Below are 8,735 nucleotides of genomic sequence, written 5' to 3' on the forward strand. Positions count from 1 at the left end.
TTTAAACATCTCATCTTCATGACAACATCATATGACAAAAACAAAGATTTTCTAACAGAAAAGGAAATTAATGTTCAGTTTCAAGAAATTATAATGACTTCCTGAAGTAAAAACGGAAACAGCTATGTAGTTTAACCATTAAGATGAATTAAATGCAAATGTATTACTGAAGAATCACTCTAGTTATGTGCTCAGCTATAAAGTGCTGTGGTAAGTTCATTAAGATGGTCCTCAGTCATAACATTTAAATATCTTTAGGCGAAACATTTCTTTGCACGTCTTCTTTTTTACACCTTGACTTAAATCCTAATTCTAAGATTAAAGCCAGTTTAAGAAACCCTAATGTTATATTAAAACAGATTTAATCACCGCAACTGCTTTTGAAATCACTTACCATATATTAGTATGCAAAAAAGAATGTCTGAAATATGCTAAAAAGGACAAAAATATATATTTTGGTGGTCTGCTGAGTAGATGTGTACATATATTACTATAGGTTAATGAAACTGCAGATCTCTTAATTTTTCATATGGTTAGTGCATGTGTAAATATTTAATGAAGACTTTATGCTCCAGATATTTTAATAAAAAGGTTGGTAAGTCTGGATTATAATCAGATGGTTTCTGGGAGAGAATGAAGGAATCTAAATCTCGTGAATTGCAGAATGACCTTTTCTTTTTACACAAACTTACTGTACACAGGGATAAAAACTTCACAGACTATAGTCGGAAGCAAGTTTTATCATTTGTTGTAATGGCTGTTTCTTTTAAGTTCACTTAACTAAAATATAGTTTTATTTGATTCTGACTTCCCTTGATGACTAGAGCATCTATAAATGTTAAAGACAGTGTAGTTACTTTTTTGAAACAACGATTCTGTGTGTGAACTGTGTGACAACGAAAGTGTTGCTCTAATTATCTTCCCCCTGACTGACCTGCCAGAGTAATCTTAAAAACAACAGTCCAGTTGCAGTCAGGCCACTTTTAATTAACACAAAACGATGCATCACATGGTTTAATTAATATTTCATCACCCACTTCGCTCCCGTTTGCCACTTAGATAAGGCTAATTTGGAAATGACATACCCATAGACCATGAGCCCATGAAAAATGCACCAACCACTTAAAACCAATGCATGACCACGAGGAAGACTCTTTACCCCCTCCTTTGATTCCTTTACCAAGTCCAAGTTTTGACTTTTACTTATAGTGAAACTGGATCATATTTTCAGAATGAATGCCCCAAACTAATGCAAACGCTTTCTGCTTTGGCTCTAAAGACATGATGAAGTGGTTGGATGGTGAAACATTATCCTCTTTTGAATCTCACGCCTCGCAAGTGTTCTTCAAGCGTAATGTGTGATGAATAATTTAAAGATCACCCCCCTGCCTCCGATATGTATCGTCAGGCCGTCTGTCGTCTTCTGAAATTTCGAGGACAGTTAAAACAGGTCTTATAGCTTTGTACTCAACCCTGATACTCTTTGTGTATGTTGCAAGTGAAGCGATGGACCGAACAAAGCTCAAAGGCTACCATTGATGTTGTTTTTAAGTTGAAATTGAAACAGCGCCCAACAAGTCCAACCTGCCTATTACAGATTTCACACTGTTATTGGGATATGCAGAACGAGGCTAGAGTGGAAATGTATCTGCTGCTGAGACACTAGCTACTGCATGCAGCATACAACTCAGTGGAAGTCGGCTGTTCTTTAGCTACCAATTAAAAAATGTCAGATGAGCAACGGCTAGGTCAAGCAATTGATTGTAAATGACTTGTGTAAATGGAAGGGACCACTATAACTTTTTGACACTGAACAAAACATTAGGGAGAAGAAGCTGTTAATGTAAGGTAAAGTCATTGATTTTGACACTGAATGTCCTGAAGTATGCCCTGAATAACTATAGCTTAAAATGGCTTCATGTGAGAAAACAATACTACTATACAGACTTTTTCACAGTGTCACTTAGATGGACAGATCATAACCATTGCTAACGTTCTGAAGAAACTATAAAAAAAACCATTAGACTTTATATACGCTACTTTTGAAAAGTTTGGGGTCGGTACAATTTTGTAATATTTTTGGAAAAATGTTGTTATGCTCATGCTGCATTTATTTGATTAAAAATACAGTAAAACAGTAATATTTTAAAATATTATTACAATTTAAGATTTTTGTTTTCTATTTTCTGCTTTCTGACCCCTCCATAGACAGCAATTTAATTACCACTTTCAAGACCCAGAAAGGTAGTAAAAACATAGTTAAAATAGTCCATGTGACTCCAGTGGTTCAGCCGGCTTTGTTTTGGCCAGCTCCTGCGTCAGCATCACATGCATGCGTCGTGATGCTCACGTGAACAGCATCGGCCAATACAGAGCACTGCACTGTGGTTACAACGTAAACAGCGTAGGAGACTGACACAGAAGAGAATACATTTTACGCACAAGAAATTGTATTGTTTTTTTACGCACAAAAAGTTCTTGTGGCTTCATAAAATTAAGGTTGAACCACTGTAGTCGTCACATAGACTGTTTTAACAATGTCTTTAATACCTTTCTGGACCTTGAAAGTGGTAATTAAACTGCTGTCTGAGGGGTCAGAGAGCTCTCGGATTTCATTAAAAATATCTTCATTTGTGTTCCAAATATGAACGAAGGTCTCATGGGTTTGGAATGACATGAAGGTGAGTAATTAATGACAGAATTTTCATTTTTGGGTGAACTAACCATTTAATAAAAGTATTAATTTGTTACACTTTTTTAAGGTGTCATTGTTACAGTGTAATTATATATTTAAGTACTGAGTAATATTTAACTACATGTACTATAGTATTAGGGTAGGAATAGGGTGTTTTTAGGATTAGTTGCATGTAATTATGCATAATTTACTATTATTACTATAGTAACTACATATAACATATGTGTAACGGACTGCTCTAAGGCTTGAATGGTTGAGGATCCAAATGCAGCTTTATTGAAGGGTAATCCACAATTGAAGTCAAAAACAGGCAAAAGGTCAAACACAGGCAAGCAGTCAGACAGGTAAAAGGGTAATTCACGGAACAGGCAAGTAATCCAAGACCAAGAGACAAGAAACAAAAAAACCAGGGAGAATGCTCAGTAAAACCAGGGAGATGCAGTATTACACTTGACAAGACTTTGCCGTGAATGACAAGGTGAACATGGTTTATATAGGCAGAGGAAATTAAGTAAATGAGACACAGGTATAAACAATGAGTGATGATGAGTCCGAGCAAAGGATTATGGTTAATGTAGTCCTTGATGGAGTGACAGCAGGCACGTGCAGAGGGGGGGGGGGGGGGGGGGGGGGGGCTTTGGGTGCTCTAGCCCCTGCCCTTTTTCAAAATGAATCAAAAGCGCCCCTCTCAGACAAATATCAATGATATTATCGTGGTCAATAAAACTAAATAAATGTGATTATTATAACATGACATTGATGACAATGTATACAATAGTAACGAACGGCTCAAAAGTCGGACAATTTCTGTTGAGGCGTTGCCATAACGCGTTGCTATGGGTTGCGTGCGTTTTGATTGATTGCTGATTTTCCTCTGTTCGGAAGCGGCTCTCGAGCCAAATATGGTCCTTTCAGAGAGTGTGTGGCCTTACGGAAAAAAAGTAAACCAATAGCCTATTTTTTTTCATCCATAATCAGAGCTAATGTGTTGATTTAATTACAAATTTATATATTATATATTTTAAAGTATTACACAATTCAATGCCCGTTTGTCATGTATATACACCAACCAATCGTGATCTGGCAAAGCAAGTTCAAATTCCATTGGGCATGTGAAGTGGAGCGGTAATTTTCTGTTCTTATTCATAAATCGGTTGAAAACTACATGGACAGACGAACTAACGTTTCAGGCTTTCGGTATTTATATCTAAAAATAAATAGCAAATGAATTTAGGCTAATAGTTTGGGCTCTGTTGTTAATCTTTAATATGTAAGGGCTCCCTATATAGTTTACAGCATTATCTTTAAGAAACTTTTAGTTATAACTGAATTCATTTAAGGACAGACACATTTTTTTTTTCCATTAAACCACTGTTGAATAAAAATGAATAAAAAGCAATTATGTAAAACTGCTGTACCGAACCGTGACTTCAAAACCGAGGTACTTACCGAACCGTCAGTTTTGTGTACCGTTACACCCCTAATATATATATATTTAGGCTACATATTGCCCCTTTTTTACATTTGAGCCCCTGCCTCTGAAGAACTCTCTGCACGGCCCTGAGTGACAGAGCGGGGTGGAATGCCCTCTGGTGGTAATCCGTGAAGAAGAAGACTGGGCAGATGACCAGGGTGTTGCAGGCAGCCCTAGGCAGCGGCCCTAGGACCAGACTCGCGCAGGTCGGACAGATGACCAGGGTGGCGCAGGTAGAGCAGGCGGCCAGGGTGGAGCAGGCTGAATAGACGGGCCTGCAGATGGGCTTGAAGCCCCCCAAGGCGGAGCAGACGACCACCACAGCAGTGCAGACGGGCTTGAAGACTCTGGACTCTGGTCACGGGCTGGAGCCCTCACTGGACGCTGGTCACGGGCTGTGAAAGGGTCATACACAGGCAAGCAGTCCAAACAGGCAAACAAGGCAGGAGAGGCAGGCAAAAGGGTAATCCAGAGAACAGGCAAGTAATCCAAGACCAAGAGACAAGAAACCAGGGAGAATGCTCAGAGATGCAGTATTACACTTAACAAGACTTTGCTGTGAATGACAAGGTGAACATGGTTTATATAGGCAGAGGAAATTAGGTAAATGAGACACAGGTGTAAACAATGAGTCCGGGCAAAGGATTATGGGTAATGTAGTCCTTGATGGAGAGACAGTCCGGGGTGGAATGCCCTCTGGTGGTAATCAGGGGCACTCTCACTGGTGAATCGTGACAATGTGAAACAAGGACACTGTAAAATAAAGTGTCACCAAAAAAACTTACTGACCCCAAGTATTTGAGCAGTGTATGTAATTTTATTTATACAGACTCTACATCTCACATTTGTCACATTTTTCATAACTGCCACTTTATATTTCCCAATTGTGACTTTATATCTCACAATATGGCAATGTTTCTTATTTTAAATTGTATCTTTTAAATGTAATTTATTTTAATATTTAAAGTCCCTGTAAAGGCAATTCTGAGATTTGTTTCTAAACACATTATAAATGTTAGAAATGTATTGCTGAAACACATTACAAAGACTGTGAACTATGAAGTACTGAATTCAGAAGCTAGACCGTTAAACAGTTTTTCACCGTTGCTGTGTTCAGGATTTTCTGGGCGGGGCTAAAACGGTGGCTCGATGACGCACTGGAGCCACTGAGCCTGGCTCCTCCCCTAACACGATCATAACTAGAGCACATTCGCATCAGTTCGATCGCGAGTTACTGTTAGTACTGTTAGTTACTATAGTCAACAACTTGCATAACAGCTTACAAAAAAAAAAACGATGAAGAGGTGGATTAATTTTGTGAACAGCAACCTTGATGGAGAGCTGAGGATCATCACCGACACCTACCTATGCAGTGACTTTACACCGGACCGGTTTACAAACTTTCACCGGAGACAACTGGGATTCACTGATAATCCGCTGCAGAACCGACTATCCCCCGACCAGGCCTTCATCCTCCCGTCCTGCCGACATCTGGTGTGTCGTGATCATAGACGCTCGTGATCAGAGAGTGTTGTCTTGTGTGCTACTGCCGCTTTCCCGCGAGTGGCCGTGGTTTCGGCGCCGACAGCGGACACACCCCCAGCGTTTGAGAGCAGAGAATGCTGCTCATTTTTTCAGGTTTTTGATAAGCTATTTTATGTACTTCCCGAATTTTTTTATGATTCAAATTTGGCTGGGTGGTTAATAACACATTTATCTGTGGTGTGAGGAACTCAGAACACATGTTTAGTTTTGACTTTACAGGGACATTAAGGATTTTGTACTTGATATACAGGGCAGGCAATTATTTAGAAATGTGAGGGATGTACCAATGGGAAAATATTCATGATGGTCACTAAAATAATACATAAATAATTTAAGCAAATAAATTAAATTTATTTTGTACCTTTTCATGATCATGAAAAGAATGGCAAACAACATTGTGTGGTATTTATATAATGAAATTGTTGTTTTCCTTTTAGTGTTTACATTAAGGTTACAAATTGAGGTCTGTAAAAACCTAATTCCGTCAGGAAATAGATCCTAACAAGGGCTACAAACTTGATTGTTCAGTCAAGAAGACAGTGCTTAAACTTGTTTGTGGCACTGTACTATCTTATTAGCGCCTGGAGGCCAAACTCCAGTGAAAAATGCCATCCAGACGAACTCTAGCTTGAAGTTCTAAAAGGCCTCTAAATGAGGCGATGGCTACTCTCCAGGGTGCTTTTCCACTGTAGCTGCTTTCCTCTGGCTCATTGCCCATTACCAGCTGTGCTCATCACACAGGGAAATAAACAGACCAGCATTTAAGAGGGCATGGTGCTAATAGGCCTATACAGTGATGCCTGTCTCCATAACTGAGAATGCTCGTGAAATATTAAAGGTAATAAACAAATACCCTCTGATGATGGCGAAAGAGAGAGAGAAATAGATTGGGCCAGAGAGTGAGCCTCTATTCAGCAGCTTTCTTGCTAAATTCACCCCTGGTGGATGGAATTAAAATATAAAGGAAAAAAGTTGAGTATGCGAGGGGAACATGATCGGAACAACAGCTTATGTCACAAACACATGTGATCCCCGGTGCGCCACAGCTTTGAAAACCAGATGTATCTTTGTTTAATCGATTATACTGAGTGACACGGTATGCAGTTTAGATGTTCATGTTTCATTAGAGATTGCATCTTTTTAAATTTGCAGGTGGTTGTGGTATTTACAAGCATGCAGAAGGTGGCTTGAAAATGTATGTTTAATGGCAGGGCAGCTTTTAGATAGTGAAAGTGAAATACAGTGCAGGTAATAATAAAGATCTCTGCAAACTCTTTGAAATAAAGCTAGTGGACTGACCATTCACTTCATTTCTTTGTTTTTCTGTTTCACATACACATGTGTAGTCCCTTCTTAGCAGTTGCATACACATATTCAAAATGTACATTCGATGTACCCTCTCTTCTGTAAAAACAGCAAACATATTGATAATTAATGTTGCACTCACAGATTGTTGTCCAATCAGAAGTTCTCTAAAGCAGTGGCTCTCAACCAGGGCCTGTAAGATGTAAGATGACAGTAAGATAACTTAAAATTAATTTAAAATAAGTTCTATTAAATTATATATGATACATTAAACAGCTTAAAAAAAATATGCTAACATTAAGAAACTCTAGATAGTGCAGTCTGATTGCATCATCAGCCAATGTGCTGCAGCTCAACCTTCAAACTGTTAGCAGTCTGCAGCGTGCTTTCAGAAACCCTCCACCTTCCCCAGCTCCACCTGTATAGATCTGCTATGGGGGTTATTTCATGTATGTTACATGTGCAGCAGCATGTCTTACATGCTCACAGCAATGTCTGTGAATGTATTGGCAGTGGCAAGTCTCAGTACTTGCTCTGTAGCAGCAGCAGCAGCAGCAGCAGCGTAACATATCTATTTCGCCAAGACCAAATACATTAACATTGCCATATCCATTACCCTTATCATGCCAATCTCTCAGAGCGTTGTCATGACTGAACTACTGTTGTTTTTATTAAAAAACATGCAGTTCTTGAAACTTGTTTTCAAACTAAAAAAGCTTGAACATTTTTTAGGGTTATGTATAACCCAGGCCAGTTCCCTGACATAGGGAACAAGACGCCGCATCATGTTGATGCTTTGGGAACGCCTTCAGCAAGTCGCGTGTAGTATACACCAAGCCTTTGGCCAAATATAAAATCAGGTGATGAAACCGCATGCATGACCAAGTCTATAAATAACACCTGTGCGAGTATCACCAGGTTTACTTGTCTGAAGAAACCACGCAGGCATACTTTGAAGTTGAGCCCACATCCACACACTGTAAAACCTGATAAATGTGTTGAAGCTGCCACACTTTGGGTAGAATGGGCCTTGACGAAGCGACACTGGCACATAAAATAAACAAACACAAAACGAAAGTAAAGCGGCAGCCCCTCATGGACAACTGCTGCACACACATAAATAAAACATAACGTAAATGTCCTAGGCCTGGTCCTTTCTCATCTTTTACTGTCGTCGCTCCTCCCTTTATTCATCCAGATCTCCTTCTGTGAGACTCGCGGCCGGTGCAGCGCACAGGTGACGCTTATTACAAATACTCCTCCCCCCTCTCCGGGGGCCAGTCACGGCGGCCACAGTACTTGGGGGTAAGGACAGATGAGGAAAAAGAAAAGGAGACGGATGAATGAGGACAGACAGAGACTTGATCGGATTCCCAAAACACACTGCCATCCGGTCCTTCACTAGCTGGGTGAACTCCTCCGTGTTGTCTGGCTTTGACGCTGGGTAGCCCTTGTGGATGGCCCTCTGACTCCCTCTGACAGAAAACACCTCAGACCCCAGAGGGTTAAGAGCATACAGCCTTCTTGTTGAAGGAGCCCTAGCGTTGAGAATTGTATCAATAGCTTCAGTTGGAAGACCAAAATCTATGAGCTGGTACCACTCAGGGGCCAGTCCTGCAGTTTCCAGATATCTGGTCAGGGGTGAAAGATGGTCCCCCGAACCTGGGACAAAAGGTCCTTCCTGGTCGAAATCTCCCAAGGAGAGCCTTCCAGGAG

The sequence above is a fragment of the Gobio gobio genome, assembly GCF_949357685.1.
Source record: "Gobio gobio genome assembly, chromosome: 3".
Taxonomy (NCBI): domain Eukaryota; kingdom Metazoa; phylum Chordata; class Actinopteri; order Cypriniformes; family Gobionidae; genus Gobio; species Gobio gobio.